Source organism: Cannabis sativa, chromosome 7 (genome assembly GCF_029168945.1).
Source record: "Cannabis sativa cultivar Pink pepper isolate KNU-18-1 chromosome 7, ASM2916894v1, whole genome shotgun sequence".
Taxonomy (NCBI): domain Eukaryota; kingdom Viridiplantae; phylum Streptophyta; class Magnoliopsida; order Rosales; family Cannabaceae; genus Cannabis; species Cannabis sativa.
In genome coordinates this window covers 57,744,705-57,761,560 of record NC_083607.1, presented here as the reverse complement: position 1 = coordinate 57,761,560, position 16,856 = coordinate 57,744,705, and the positions used below count along the sequence as shown (strand labels likewise).

The window sequence follows — 16,856 nt, the reverse complement described above, 5'->3', positions numbered from 1 at the left end:
CATCGAATTATAATTAAACTTTAAAAATCAATTCAGGGTCCTATTTGTACTATTTTAAAAAATACAGGGTCCATTTTGTCATTTAACAAAACACAGGGTCCAATTGGTAACTTTTGCAAAACACAGGGTCCAAAATGGTATTTATCCAAAAATATTATTTAAATTATAATTATTATATATATTTTTTTTTTTTGTAAAATTTACTAAAATTCATTAGTCGGTCGTTGTATGAGTTAAATTAATAGATGTGGAGAAACGATTAAACTATATCTCTGATGTGCTCCAAAAAAAATATTTATTATTTATTTTTAAATTATATTGAATCAAGTATTTTAGTCAAATTATTAATTTATATATGTCTCCCTACAAATATATATATATATATATATATTATTTATAAATCTAAATCAATGGAACCTTAGGTGTCGATTAATAATTCTGATTAGATTTAATATAATATATATATAAATAAATATTAATAAAAAGCATGATATGGATTTTTGCTTGTTATCAGTAGTAAATTCGTGACAGTTGTATACTACGAAATTGGATAGGATATACAAGGATGATCACTGTTAGAGATATTCTCACATATTTTTGAAAAATACTAGTAAGTTTTTTCAGTTTCTTTCTGACTATGAATTATAATTTACTCTAAATTTATATAATGATATATATACATATATAATATTATACACACAAACTTGATATTAGGCTTAGATTTCTGTTTTCCTGTCTGTTAAGTTGTTAAATAAAAGTTAGTTAAGTTGTCAATGATTGTTAGCTAGAAACTTAGATTGTATCACGCCTATATAAGGCTCTCTTGTACCAAGACCAGAATTTAGATTGAGATATTTTCTCTCTCTTATCCTACTCTGTTTGCTCATATGGTATCAAAAGTGACATTGCCATTTTCCATGGCTAGACCTTCCACCAAATCTTAAGATGGCATTCCACCATCAATAACTGAAAATCTTTCATCAGACAATTCTGATGTTACTTCCGCTCCCACAGCCATTCCCATGGCTACTTCTCGACGAAATACTTCCAGGACTAGATCTCAAAACGAGAACAACATCGTTAATCTTGAACATCAATCCCCAAGAATTGAAGAGATTCCAATTCAACCTCGACGATCCCAACCTTCTCTAGATCGAAATGCCAATGAAAATGTCTCCAGTCCCTATTCCCTTAGCTCCGATGATCATCTCGGCCTAGTTCTTGTCTCCACCATCCTTACCGGTGTCAACTATCAATCTTGGAAGCGCGGCATAACAATGACATTGGCTGCAAAAAACAAGATCACCTTCATTGATGGCTCCATTTTACGGCCTGAAACTGGTAAACCCCTTCTTGCATCTTGGTTTCGATGTAATAACATGGTTATGTCCTAGCTTGTGAATTTTGTCTCTTCTTAAATTACTCAAAGTATTATGTACTTTGATCTTGCCACTGATATGTGGCACGATTTAGTTGAAAGGTTTAATGAGGGCAATGGACCTCGCATTTTTCAACTTCAACTTTAGCTTACTCGACTACAGCAGGGTGATCATTTTGTCACCTCCTACTTCACAAAACTCAAATCCTTATGGGATGAGCTGAAAGAATTTCAGCCAAACACTACTTGCACTTGTGGTGCAATGAAATAAATTTTTATTACTATAATGAAAATCGAGTTTTTGCAATTTCTAACTAGTTTAAATGAGTCCTATGCTTCATTTCGTGCCCAAATTTTGCTTAATGAACCTATCCCAAATCTTTCTCGAGTTTTTGCTATGATCGTTCAAGAAGAACGCCAACATACTCTTGGATCTTCAGATAATCGTTCAAGAAGAACGCCAATCTCCCAAGAAACAAGAAACCAAGACCTTCTTGTTCACATTGTGGCAAACCAGGTCTTTTAGTGGATAAGTGTCTTTTTATCCACAGTTTTCCACCTGGTTATGGAGACAAAAAGAAGACTGAGAAAGGCAAGGCTCAAGCTAATCAAGCCTCGGCCAATACCTTTACAGACCATAATGTAGGCCCCTTTATCACAGCAGATCTTTCATCACAATGCCAACAACTTATTTCTCTTCTCAGCCAACAGCTAAGTCAGGCTACTCCTCGAGTTGAACCTGTCACAAACCCTGCTGCTTCTAACATGGCTGGCAACATCTTCTCTCACCCTTCTTTAATTGGGTTCTTGACAGTAGTGCCACACACTACATGTGTTCCAATTCATCTTACTTTGCTTCATTTTACAACACATCATTCCCCAAGCATGTCATGTTACCTAATGGTCAAAATTGCTTTGCTCACCAGCCCTCAGACCACCAAAACTGGTCGTACAGTGACCAAACCAGCTCATCTAAAAGATTATGTGTGTCATGTGGCTTCCACTACACACCCCATAGAGCCTTTCCTATCCTACATCAAATTGCATCCCCAATTTAGAGTTGTTGTCCTAGTAGCATACACTCATAGTGAGCCTAAAAACTATGCTAAAGCTTCAGAATTTCAACATTGGCTTAAAGCCATGGACAGTGAAACACAAGAATTAGAAAAAATAAGACTTGGATTATCACCAAGCTACCCCTGGCCACAAAGCAATTGGTTGGAAATGAGTATACAAAGTCAAATATAATGAAGCTGGAGAAGTTGATCGATTCAAGGTACGATTGGTGGCCAAAGGCTACAACCAAAAACCAGGAATCGATTTCTCCCAAACTTATGCACCAGTTGCAAAATTAAACACCTTAAAAACTTTTCTTGCCTTGGCAGCCATCAACAATTGGACAATACACCAATTAGACATTAATAATGCTTTTCTTCATGGGGATCTCCATGAAGAAGTATACATGAAAATACCTCCTGGATACAATGCTCCCCCTAACACAATATGCAAATTAAATAAAAGCATATATGTCTTAAAACAAGCCTCACGACAATGGTACACCAAAATTAGCAACACTTTACTCAAGGATGGCTTCACTCAATCCTTGTCAGATAACTCACTTTTCATCAAGCATACCCCATCAATTTTTTTGGATGTTCTTGTCTACGTTGATGACATGATTGTTGCCAACAACAATGAATCAGCTATATCCAACTTCAAACAACAATTAGACATCAAATTTAAACCCAAAGACCTTGGAAACCTATGTTTTTATCTCGGCCTTGAGGTTGGCAGAACCAAATAGGGAATTTTCATCTCCCAAAGACCCTTTACCCTTTAGATGCTCAATGATACAGGCTACATAGGTGCGAAACCAACATCTACACCTATAAAAATAAACTTGAAACTAAGTAAAGACAAAGGGCCTCCTCTTTCAGATCCCACAGTCTATTGTAGTCTCATTGGCAATCTCATATATCTAACCATCACTAGACCCGATATATCCTATGTTGTCAACCACCTTAGCCAATTTTTATCGTGTCCTCGTGTCCCTCACTTACAAGCAACTAATAGAATTTTGCAGTATCTAAAAAATACCCCTAGCCAAGGCCTCTATTTCTCTTCCAATGTAGCTCCAAAATTGACTGCCTTTTGCTGAAACCAGTCTATCTACAGCAAATGTTCAGGTCTCTTTTTTTGCTGATGCCGACTGGGGTAGCTGCCAAGACACTCGTCGATCTGTCTCAGGCTACTGCATTTTTCTTGGAAAATCTCTTGTCTCCTGGAAATAGAAAAAAAAAACAAGTAGTTTCCCGCTCCTCCGCTAAAGTCAAGTATCGTGTAATGGCCAATGCAACCTCTGAACTAACTTGGCTCATTGCTCTACTAAAAGATTTTGGCGTCTCCCACAGCACACCATCCAACCTTTACTGCGACAACACTGCTACTATACACATTAGTGAAAATTCAGTATACCACGAACGCACGAAGCACGTGAAAATTGATTGTGATTTCATACGCAAAAAAGTTCAACAAGGATCCATCCAACTTCTACATGTATCTTCTCAACAGAATCTAGCAGACATCTTCACTAAGCAATTACTTCCAACTCCTTTCTCTAACATTGTATCCAAGATGGGTGTATTAAACATTTACACTCTATCTCGAGAGGGGCTATTAGGCTTATATTTTTGTTCTACTGTAGTTATTTTTCTGTTAAGTTGTTAAATAAAGGTTAGTTAAGTTGTCAGTGGTTGTTAGCTAGAAACTCAAGTTGTATCACGCCTATATAAGGCTCTCTTGTACCAAGACCAGAATTTAGATTAATGAGATATTTTCTTTCTCTTCTCCTACTCTATTTTCTCATACTTGATAAACAATTTTGAGATAAACTACCATCTTAAAAACAGATCATGATTGGTTGAAATGTTTACTATGAGAAATAGTGTTTTTGAATATGTTAATTTATTTCTTTAGAAATTGTAATTTAAAAAATGACAATAACAATCTGCAGTAATAGATTAAAATCTTGTTACAGCAGAACACAGAATTACCGTAGTAAAATAGAAACAAAAATAAATTGTACAAAAAATAAAACTTACACAAAAATATTGTACGTGGTATCAGTGTTCTTTCGAACACTCCTAGTCCACGGGAGCACCCCTAGAGAAAGAAATCAATTAGTAAAGTCCCAAACAATTATAAATACAATTTACTTAAATAAGTTCCTTCTCGCGGTCTCTGACAAGGGAAAACCATCTCTCCCTTTATATCTTCCTTATTTGTGCTGAAGGTGTCTCGACCTTAATTTGAAAATATGAAGAGTGGAAGGGGATTCACTGGTATAAAGTAACCAATTGAGCTCCTATGATATCCCATATGCTTTTGATGATAATAGTTACCTATATTGCAAGGAAGTTAAGAGTGATGTGCATCGAGTCCAGCAGCTCCTAGTAGTTTTTGAGCTTGCCTTGGGTCAACAAGTCAATTTTTACAAAGTCTTCAGTGTTCTTTAGTACAAATACGACAAGCCAGACTAGAGATCGCATTTGTAATATGTTGGGAATTGATGTCAATAATATGGGCTAACATAGCAAAGAACTTTCCAATCAACCCAAATTAATATAAGCCTAAATAAAAAAGTCTAACATCTTTCATTGTGGTGTTGTGGTAAAATTGAGGTTTAGTGACATGTGGATTCATAAGATTTATGCTTATACTTTTTTTTATTGACTATATTATTTTATCTCAATGGTGAGATTTACAGTCATATTAATTAGTCTATATATATTTATAGAGGTTTGCGTTAGGGTGGTCCATTTTTGCCTTTTTTATGTTCGTTATGCGTTAAAGATTTTCGCAAGAGCAAAGAAATTAATTATGATCACAATAATCTTTCATCTCGTATCCAATGTGGCAAGATTGGGATTTACTATTTCACATCTTTATTTTGCAGATGAAAGCTCATTTTTCATGAACACTATGCTTGGTAGGGAGGATGGGTGATGGAGTGGAGGGAAAGAGTTGAAGGGGGAGCTAGATAGAATCCATTGTGTAGTAGGAAGAAGAAAGAGAGGAGAGAAGAGGTGGAGGAAGATTTTTTTTCTCTAAATCTTAAAAATTCAATCTAAAATGAAGGATTTAAAAAAAAAAAAATATCCTAAATTCCAAAATTATTTTTTAAAAAACAATAACATATATTTATACTAAAAATGATATAAACTATGGTAAATTTAATAACTAACCTCCTTTCCATCAATTCACCTTTACTCTTTACATAATAATAATAATAATAATAATAATAATAATAATAATAATAATAATAATAATAATAATTACTATCCTCTACGTTCTTCCTATAAATTTTCCATCCATCTTGCTCTTCTTCATTCTTACCAAACATAGCCTAAAGCATCTTCAACAACTTGTAGAAGATAAAAGGAGATTCTTGAGTGGTATAGTGAAGCTTTAGGTTAATTGCTCATTTTGTAAGTCACTTTGTTTGTTTTGTAATAAAAATATTTGTAAGATTGCCTTCACATGACCTCTATTATCGGCGTTGCTAAGGTGGGTTGTCATACTTGTGTTTGGCTTTAATGGCATAAAAATAACATGGTGTTTGGTTTTTAGAACTTGTTCCTTTTAATGAAGCACTTTTGGCTTAGGAAGCTTGGTGTATTGATCAAAATTATCCTAATTTATACCCTTTTGTTCTTTCCTTGAGGCCAAGATTTCTTCAAAAGCCTCTTATCTTTGGAAAATTAAGTGTGTTGTGGGGTAAGGATTTACTTGTTGAAGATTCTCAATGGCAAGAGGGTTCAAGTGCTAATATTTCCATTTATTATAAGGATAAGTGGATTGTGAGGGGTGGTGATTTATGTTAAGGTGGATTCACTTAATAATGCTTCCTAATGGGTAAATGGAATGTTCCAATTGATTGAGAAAATTTGAATTTTCTAGAAAGTTAAGGCCATTCTTTCAATTCAAGTTAAACAATATCTTGTATGGCATCATGACCAATCTGGTCGATATTTAGGGTGCAATGACTAATGGCAAGGGGTTTATATGAAAGGCATATGGGCCAAAGCATCCTCCTTTTTCATGGCCTTCAAAGTGGTGGAAGGTGTTGTGGTCTTTAAATATAAACTCTTTTGGTGATAAATAAAAATGAAAACTATAAATTTACAACGATAAAAATAAAAATATACAATGATAAAAATAAAAAAGAAATATATCAAGGACATATACGAGAATATATATAAAAAATTATGTAATAAATTAATTTATTAAAAATTGAGTGGGATAATGTGCCTTCGCATGACCTCACCTCCTTTCGTCTCAATACATTAATTTTAAATTATATTATTAATTATTGTTGTCGCAACCATTAATTTTTTTCTCAAACGATATAATTTTTTTTTATGAAAATACTTATTAGCCCCTATGTTTTGCGAGAATACGAAATTGATCCTTATTTTATTTTATTTTATTTTATTTTTTTGGATTTTGCGTTTTATAAAAATAATCAAATTGATATGTTCAACTCAATTTAGGTTTGATAATTTTTCAATATAATTAAATTTGAAGTCGTGTAGATTGGTGGAGTTACACGGCCCCCAAGAAAGTACTTAGTATTGAAGGAAGATAATAGCAATCAAAGACATAGTTGGAACACTCATAAATTCATCTTCCTTCACTCAAAGCAAGTATAAAATAGCGAAAGGATACATGTTGCTTTGTCCGCTGCCAGGTCGAGTTAATTGGAGTAAAGAAGTGTGGGGAAGATTAAATACTCTGAAGCATAGCTTTGGATTTTGGCTTGCAATTTAAGATAGATTGAAGACCAAAAAAAGATTGTTTCGATTTTCAACATTATCTCTACACTTGCTGTCAGTTTTGCAATATGGGATGAAACAATTGATCATTTATTTTTTTAAGTGCTCCTTCTCCAATGATTGTCTACAACAGGTAAAACAGTGGCTGCTATGAGGAACATCCTCTAGTCACCTCGCTAATCTGGTTCGACAGATTGGAAGGAAAAAAATAACAATCTTTAGGAAGAAAGTGTTTTCAACAGTATTTGTTGTGTTGGTATATTAGCTATGGAGGGCTAGAAATGAAAGTATTTGGCTCTATTCCCATGATAATTCAAAGAATATTGTCCAGAAAATTAAGATTGCATGTAAGAATAGAATTCATAGCGTGTTGCCAAAAAAAGTTTCAATAGAAAATTTTGAATGGTATACTGAATTATAAACACGGTCAAATCTGTATTAAATTCAAAAGTTCTTCAGGCCTTTATTAAAAAAGGTGTTACAGTAGAACCTCTATCCAAGAATATACTTGGGACCAAGTAAATTATATTCTAATTGGGAGGTTATAACTAAATAGAGTTACACTAGAAAAAAAAAATAAAAAAAATAACCAAAAAATATCAACGTAACAATAATAACAATAAATAACCATTAAGACTATATCATAATAGAAATATTTTAAAGTAAATATAATATTCATACATGTATTATAATTTAAAATAATATTATTAATTTTACATAAATAAATTTACAAAATACATGTATATATTTTATTAAGATGTAATTATTCTTATATAGAGGTATACTTTGGTAATACGGGACTTGAAAAATGTATAACTAATTACAATATAGATGTTATTCTTATTTATAGCTGGCCTAAATTGGGACTTGATTTTTTTATAGTAAATTAGAGGTTATTCTTGAATAGAGTATTCTTAAATAGAGTTCTACTGTATTAGTTTGTAAAAGATTATTAGAATAATAAATACACGGTTGATTTCTTCAAAAAAAAAAAAAATTGAAGTCGTGTATCTAAAGTTATTAAAGTTACTCTAAAAATTAAGTTCAAGATACCAATTTATATATAAAAAAAAAATATTTAACTAAAATTGAGTTCAATGAATTCATTTAATTCATTTTGCAAAACAAAAATTTGTATTATTATTTAACAAAATACAGAAACAACCATTCGTGCATTAGTTCTAAAAAGAGAAACTTAATTGGTATGTTGATGTTCCCATAATTTTATTATAACAACATTCAAAAATTTATTTAGTTATTTTTTTCCCTATATATACACAATAGAAGTTGGAAATTTAAAAGAAAAATACTATACTGAAAATAAGCATATGAATATTTTTATTGCTTTTCCCACATATTGTAATTAGCACTAAATATAAAAGTTTTGGTCTTTTTTCTAAATTAATAATTCTAATAATTAATACTAATAAATTTGTAACAAAAAATGAAACATTAGTACTTCTAATTACCATGCTATATGGAAATCCGACAGAAGAACATAAGACATATAATTTAGTTTAATTAAAAAAATATATATATAATTATAATCCAAACACTGAAAGGCACACTTGAAACCTTAATTACAGACACAAAATCCCTGATTGGAACAACTAAGATTTCATCTTAATAAAGAAAAATAAATTAAAGAGAGAAAGAAAGAAAGAAAGGTATACTTGAACAACATTAATAGATTTTATTAAAATATTTATATATTGTTTAAATATTAATTATTATTATTAATAATAATAACAAATTGGGGGTGATGGAGTAGTAGGGCAAAACACTAACTAAATTATTTAAGTGGAGCCCATTTTGTTAATCATGTTATGAAATTGCAAGAACATGATAGAGATTTTATAAAAGACAAGAAAAGTCCAAGATTAGGGGATCACTAATGATGATTATCAATTAAGATTTTCTCTTAATTGAAAAAAAAATAAAAAACAAAAGCAAATTCGTTTATAGCTAATCATTAGTAATCTCACTTTTTGCTATAAAATTAAAAATAAGCCCAAAACAAAATTATTAATGTCCAAAGAGAATACAAAGCTAGCTTTGAGAGAGACACAAATTAAACAAGGAATCAAATAAGGTTGACTGAAAAAGAATGTTTGTGAAATTTTTTGTTAAGGGTTTTTTTTAAAAAAAAAAAATTAGCAATTATTATTTTATTTATTTTGTTTTGTTAAGAAGGGTATTTTGTTTTGTGGGGGCAAAACAAAGAGGCAAGAAAGCAAGGCAACAACATAAATTGGGATCTTTTCTTGACCATGTTTTGGGTGACAAAGTTAAGAAATTAAACTAGTTTGCTTAATTAATAGTTAGAGCATTTAATTTGTTTGGTTTTCTTTTAAAAAAAATTAATTTATTGGTGACCCTAATCATTTCTATATGATATGTTGATTTTGTGAAAAGGGTGTCTCAAATCAATAATCTAGTTACTAATCTAATTGGTTCTCAAGTCAAATCTCTCTTATCTATGACTATAATTAATCTAATTTTGTCCCTAGTCAAAATCTCACTCCCTAGCTAGCCATCTTAATAGCCCTCCAATTTTGTGTTTTTATTTTTTTTAAAAATTATTGTAGGTTACCTACTTATAAACAGTTAAAATATGACTTTTTCTTCTCTCTTGTTCTAATAAAATTTATAAATAAATAACACTAAATTGGACTATATATAATTGATTCTTGCCAGTGGATTAATATTTTATGAATTATTTCCATATTGATATTCAAAACCAGCTTTTAAAATAAATAAAATAAAAATTAAAAAGCTAGTTCCAAAATGTTCTGTTCAAGGCAAGAATTAATTAAAGGAATCGTAAATGGGACATTTGAGAAACCCAACTTATTATTTTAAGTTAATTATAAAATCTCAAGCACATAAAACAAGGCACAAAAACATTTTTATTTATTTTTTGGTACATATTATTGCTAATCCCCAAAGACCAAAAAAAAAAAGCAAATAATGATCTTCCTCTCTTCTTAGCTCAAATTAAATAATTAATTATTTTAATATGACAGAATCAATTAATTTAAAATTCATAGTAATTATAAAGAAAACACTTTTAAGATCTTACAAAGGAATCAGTTAAGATAGTGTAGGCCATAGTTAAATAAACTAAGGAAGATTAGTGGAGAGGGAAAACACCTGAGCTTTTTCATGTAAATAAATATATATATATTTAGAACAATTTTTAATAGGTATTATTGATTGATTGAAGGTTATTAAATAAATTTAATTATAAATATTAATTTTAAAAATATTAAATTATTAAATTTTGATTTAATGGCGAATAATAAAAGAGAAAAATGAATATATGTACTTAATAAAAAAAAAAGTCAAAAAATATCTCTTTTTACACTATATCAAAAATATGCTTGAATACAAAATACTTAAATTCAATTTTTTTTTTTTGGCCAAAATCTTTTTTTCTTAATACCGACAGAACAACTCAAACCCATATAATATAAAAATGAGAGATTTTCTTAATTAGATAGAAAATTTAAACTTAAAATTTATCCATTTATATATGAGTAATACATGCACTTATATATATTTGGGTACATTGCGGCATAAATACTTAATATTTAAGATTTTATATATTTAAATACCTAATGTTTATTTTTAGAGGTAAAAATACCTAATGTTACAATTCTCTTACACTGTTACTACCACTTCCGTTAACTCATAAAATATAGAAACGTGTAGGGTTCAGATGCATTACATTTATTTATTTTTATTTTAAAATTTAATATTTTTAATATCAGAAACTAAATGCTACTTGTTTCAAAAAAAAAAAACAGTTTTCATAACAATTTTCACATGATATCGGCACTTCAATTCGATAAGTGCACTGGTTCACTCAGCTATGGTAATTTAGTATTGCATCTCTCTTTTTTTTTTTTTGAAACAAGTAGTATTTAGTTTTTGATATTAAGAATATTAAATTTTAAAATAAAATAAATAAATGTAATGCATTTAGGACCTCCATGTGTTCATATTTATGAGTTAATGCAAGTCGTAGTAACGGTATAAGAGAATTATAACATTAGATATTTTTGCCTCCAAAAATAAATATTAAGTATTTAAATATATAAAATCTAAAACATTGAGTATTTATGCCGCAATTTACCCTACATATTTATATAAATAGATTATCACTACTAAATTCTTCTTTGCATGTCACTAGGGCTAAAAAGGTCATTTAAAAAATATAAAATATGTTATTTATTTTTGAAATGTTCTAAAAAGGAAATCTGCTTACCTAAGAGAAATCTTAATTTCCTTTTCAAAAAAATAAAAATTATTAAGTTGATGCCAAAAGGATTAGCTTTTACTCTTCTCTCTCTTATGATATGATATGATATGACTATATGAGAGTATTGAAAAAATTTCAATACAAAACCTTTCAAACAAAACCATACAACAACTATTCCTTTCTGTTTGTTCTTCTGCTCTTTTTAACTTTACCTGCAAAAATAAATAATGAAAGATTGAGAAAGGTAAAGTTTATAAATTTATGTATAGAAATATGTATGTATATTTATTTAATTATTATTAATGGGTTGGTAAAATTTGAGCCATCCATTTTTTGTGATAAAGGGATTCTCTTTTGTTGGTTCTCAAAAGGCTTTGGAATCACCAATTTTGCTTTCATCTTTGTTTTTGTGAAATTCATTATTTATTTATTTTATTATTTTTTTCTGAAAGAGAAAAAAAAAAAAAAAGAGAGAGAGAAAGTAATAGTTCTAAGCTCAAATTTGGATTTGGGGTCACACATTTTTACTTTATTCATGAAGTAATCTTTATAAATGGGCTTTATAAAATGAACAAGAAAAACTTGGTCCCCTAAAAAGTGTTTTCAACCTATTAAATTTTCCAAAATTGGTGTCACAAAATTGGTTTTGTAATATTACATTTTAGTTGAGAAGCCCAGCTTTAATAATAACCAAAACATTGGGTGTGGAGAAAAAGATCCCAAATCTAAACCTTTTTTATTTTTATTATAGTCCAAAGTTACATGTTAAAAGTTTTGGAAACTCATATTTCAATTTTAGTTTCCTAAATTTTGACCTTGGTATATTTCTAAGGGATTATTTTAAAAATACACAAAAATAATTACAAAAATATGTTTTACAGAATTTTAAATATTTTTACAATTTTTAAGATTTTATTTACATAAAATACAGTCTTTGATGTATTTTTATGTTGTACTCTTGTTATTTTGTTGTTGTTTTTAAGTTATTTGTATATATTTTCTTATGTTGTTTTAGTGTTGTTTGGATGCTGTTTTTTTGTTATTTTATATGATTTTCTTGTTATTTTTGAGTTATTTTTATAAACATTGTAAAAATATATAAAAAAATTAAACGTAAAATAGTAAATTTTTTTTTACCAAAAATAGTAATTTTTATAAATTTCCCATTTTAAATTTAGTTTGGATGTAAAATGTGTCGTTACAAAATTTAAACGGATTAAAAAAAAAAGGTAATTCTAAGAAAATAGAATTTAAATAACTATATATATAAAAAAGAAATTATATTAGTACGAATTTTATTTTTGTTGACAACATGTAAGGTTTGCAAATAACATTTATGCAAAATCAATACTACTTTTCTGCAAATTGTGAATTTCTTTTCAAAAAACCGTCAAAAAATATATATATAATTTTTCCATGAGAAAAAAAAAATTACAAAAAATACTGGAATTTTGGTTAATTTTTATAAAAATACTGCAACATGAGATTTTTTTTCAAAAATACTGTATTTTTATAAATCAACAGTAAAATACAAAACAAAATAACTAATAACAACATTTGAACAACTAAAAAACAAACATAGAAGAACAGTAAAAACTTAACACAGTACACAGTATAAAACTTACATAGTATTTTTGAAGAAAAAAAATCCGCCCCACGGTAAAAAAGTAAACAAATTAAAAATTTTAGTATGTGGTGTAAATAATCCAAAAAAAAACTGGAAGAGGAAAAATGAGTGATATGTTTAAAAAAAAATATGAGCTTTCCATTAACCTTGATATGTTTAAGCTGGCCCATTGGGCCTTCTCAGGTCAGGATGTGCCACTTTTATTCTTCAATTAATGATTATACCACTTTTTGTTTAGTGATTTACCAAAATATACAAGATCAGGATGATTTTGATTTACTTTAATATGTTTGGTTAATGGAATTGAATGGAATCTATTTATATTCTATTTTATTTAGTAAAAATTATTGGAATCACATTTTGGTGGATTGGAAAAGAATGTATTTTCCTTATTTTAGTGGAGACTATTCTTTTAAAAGAGAAAAAAACTATTCCAGTAAACAACGATTTTTTTTTTTTCAATTATTTTTCATTTCTGTTAAATTTTATTACATTCCTATTTTATTCTCATATTCTCATTAATAATTCTCTGTTTTCATTACTCCCAATTACCAATTTTATTTTTCAACTAATCATTTATACCAATTTTTAAAAAGTAGAATTTACGTGGAGTATGGGTTTTTTAAACCTTTTATGATAAATATGGCATAATTAACTATGGACACTTTATATGGCTTTTTTAAAGTTTGGCCATAATTTATGGGATTTTAAAGCCCATACGGCTGGAATTTATTTGTCAAAAGCCCATAGTGTGTGTATTGTAGTTTATTTAGGTTATTTTAGTAATTTTAGGTGTTTAGATTTTTTTTGGTTTAGTTTTTTTTCAACTGGTTTTTTTTAGAGGGTTTGCATGTAATCATCATGATTTGATGGTTGCTTCTACATTTTAGTTTATTTTTGCAGTTTCCAATTCAGACATATTTTCCCTAAACAACCTATACTATTATCTCTCTCCCTCCCTCTTTTTTTTTCATTTCACCATTTCTTCATTTTCCTCTTTTTTCTTTTCCTCTTTCATTTTCGTCCTCTGTTTTTTTTTTTTTTTTTTGCTCTCGATTTTTGGAGGACATTGCCGCCATTGTTCTTCAAGTAAGAGCTACGGGTAAGAGCTTCCATTGTTTGTGTGTTCTTCAAGGTAAGCATGAGTTTTTTATTTTTTTTTTCTCTCTAATTTTAGGGTTTTTTGTTCCTTTTCATTTTGTGGGTTTGTTGAAGTTGCATTTGTTCTTAATCGTTCTTACATTCTTATATTTTCGTTTTTATTTTTTTATTTTGCATTTTCTTGTTGAGTTATGCTTAATCCGAAGAGAGAGTGGGAAAAATGAGAATAGAAGAGAGTAGTTCCTTGAGAGAAAATTAGGAGGATTAAGAAAGAAACAAGGAGAATCATTGGAAAACAATCTCAACCCATTTTCTGTTTTAAGATTATTAGTGTGTTGTTGTTTTTCTTTTTTTTAAAAATGTTTAATCCGAAGTGATTATTGTGTTGTTGTATTTATTCATATTGGATTAGTTAAGTATTTTGTGTTTTGGGTTTTGTTTTATGCTTTAGAATTTTGTTGTTTAGTTTTTTTTTTTTTTAATTTTTGTTAATATTCGGTGTTGTTGTTGTGTTTATTTATTTATTTTTTTTAAATTTGGTTGGTTTTTGGATATGATTTTTGTTAGTTTTAGTGATAAATTTTCTTTCATTTTTTAGAAACTGGTTTTTGGGTATGATTTTTTTTGATGATTTAGTAATTTCGGGTTTTAGAGTCAATGTGCTGTAATAAATTGTGGGTTTATTGTGTAATCTGAAAAGCCATGTAATTTCTGTTGAAAATATTGTATCAATTATAAACTTGTAGGGATTTTATTTTGCATGAAGAAATTATTGTTGTGTTTGAGCAGTTATAATCTTTGTTTTATTTATAGGAACTGGTTTTTGGTGTGTATGGGTGGTTTTTAGGTTTGAGGTTTCAAAATAATTCTCATATGAAAAACCAGTTTCTAGATCATGATTACAGTTTTAAAAATAGGTTAGAAATGATGCAGGTGTTGTTTCGGATCCTCGGATTCCTAATTTTGAAACATGTCAAAAACAAGTTTCTGGAGTTTGATTTATGTTATAGATATGTGTTATTTGTGCATTCTGTGATAATTTGGGTGTGTGGGTGGTTTTAAGGTTGATGTTGCAAAATGCTTGGATCTTTGAATGGGTTTCCTTTGGGCTGGATTATTAGTTTTATTGTTTAGTTAATTACTGTTGAGGAAATTGTCGTTATGTTTTTTTGTTTTTTTTTTTGTTGTTTTGTTTCGATTTTGTGTGAAACTAGTTTTCGTGTTAATTATCAGGATTAATTTGTTGTTTGTGTCTAATGTTTATTTTGTGTTTTGTTTTTTTATCAGATGGAGAGTGAATCAGCCTCAAAAGTCTCATCTATTGTTGAAAAGATTGAGTAGGCTACGAAGGCTAAAGGCCGACCAAAAAAATATTCACGTAAAGCTAAAGTATATTTTATGTTTGTATTGAAACCGGTTTTTAGTACTTATGTTTTTTTTTTTTTGGTTATTATGAAACTGGTTTTATTTATTTATTTTTATTAGGATCCTTTTGTCGAAGAAGAAAAACCTGTTGAAGTTGAAACGAGGAAATCTCCACGTAAATCCAAAGTATGCTCTATGTTTTTTTTTTAATATGTTTTTTTTGCTGTTTATTCATGTTTTTGTTTATTTATTTTTTTGGGATGAAACTGATTTTTTGTTGTTTTGTTTAAGGCCGATAATGTTGTGGAAGATATTCCCTTGAAAGCTCCAACAAGAAGATCTCCCCGGAAACTTTAAGTATGTATTAAATTTTGCTGAATTCGGTTTAGCATTTATTTTATGTTTCATTGTTGGTTTGTATTTTTATTGTGTTTAAATTTTCCAAGTATTTTTTCCTTGAAAATTGATTTTTATCCTTTATATGTTTGTTATTAGATTTGAGTATGTTATATAAAACTGGTTTTTTTTTTTTTTTAATTTGTTCTGTTTTGTTTATGTTTATTTTTTCAGGTTGATAATCAACAACTCCTGTACCTTAAAATGTTAAAAAAAGAAAGAAAGTTCAGGGCTTTTATGGGGAGAAAGACTGACCCAGACTTCAAGTAACTAGTTACTGCAATTCGTCTTTGTACTATTGTATATACTATACATGTGGGATCTTGAATGTACTCGGTTGCATGTGAGTGGAGCCATGTTCAATTACTTACTGACCCACATAAAAAGTTTGCCAATAGCAGGCTCAGTATTCATATGGCTCTCTTATCTATTGAGCATTGTTCACCTGCTTTCCTAGTGTCACTACATGATTGGAACTTTGTGTTCAAACTTTGAATTTTTCTCTTTCATTGCCAATAGCAGGTCAGTTTTGTTTGAATCATATAAATAATTTGTGCATGGAGAAGAGAGGAATTGAATCGAAGAAGATGAAGAAGAGAATCGCAGGCCAGTCGATTCGTAGTAGAGAGAGAGAATCGCTGGAGAGAGAAGAGAGAATCGCAGTAGAGAGAGAGAATCAGTGTAGAGAGAGGATTTTATTTATATATGGTTAAAAATAATAAATTTCATTCATTTAAAATTAGTTTCTGTTTTTAAGTTATTTTATGGTTTTTTTTTTAGAAAAAACCATATTTGTAGTTTGCTTGGTTAGTTAATGCCATATTTTGTGGCATTTAGTTTTCTTGCCATATTTATCATAAGATGGCTTATTTTTCCCATATTTTTGAAAAT

The 16,856-nt window shown here is 29.1% G+C and overlaps 1 long non-coding RNA gene across 1 annotated transcript; it reads left to right on the top strand.

Moving 5' to 3' along the window:
* The first annotated feature begins 13,691 nt into the window (after positions 1-13,691).
* LOC115711639 (uncharacterized) lies at positions 13,692-16,287 on the top strand. The gene is made up of 3 exons (XR_009688856.1): positions 13,692-15,593; positions 15,690-15,755; positions 15,861-16,287. It is a non-coding gene; the product is annotated as an uncharacterized LOC115711639 (long non-coding RNA).
* The last annotated feature ends 569 nt before the right edge of the window (positions 16,288-16,856 follow it).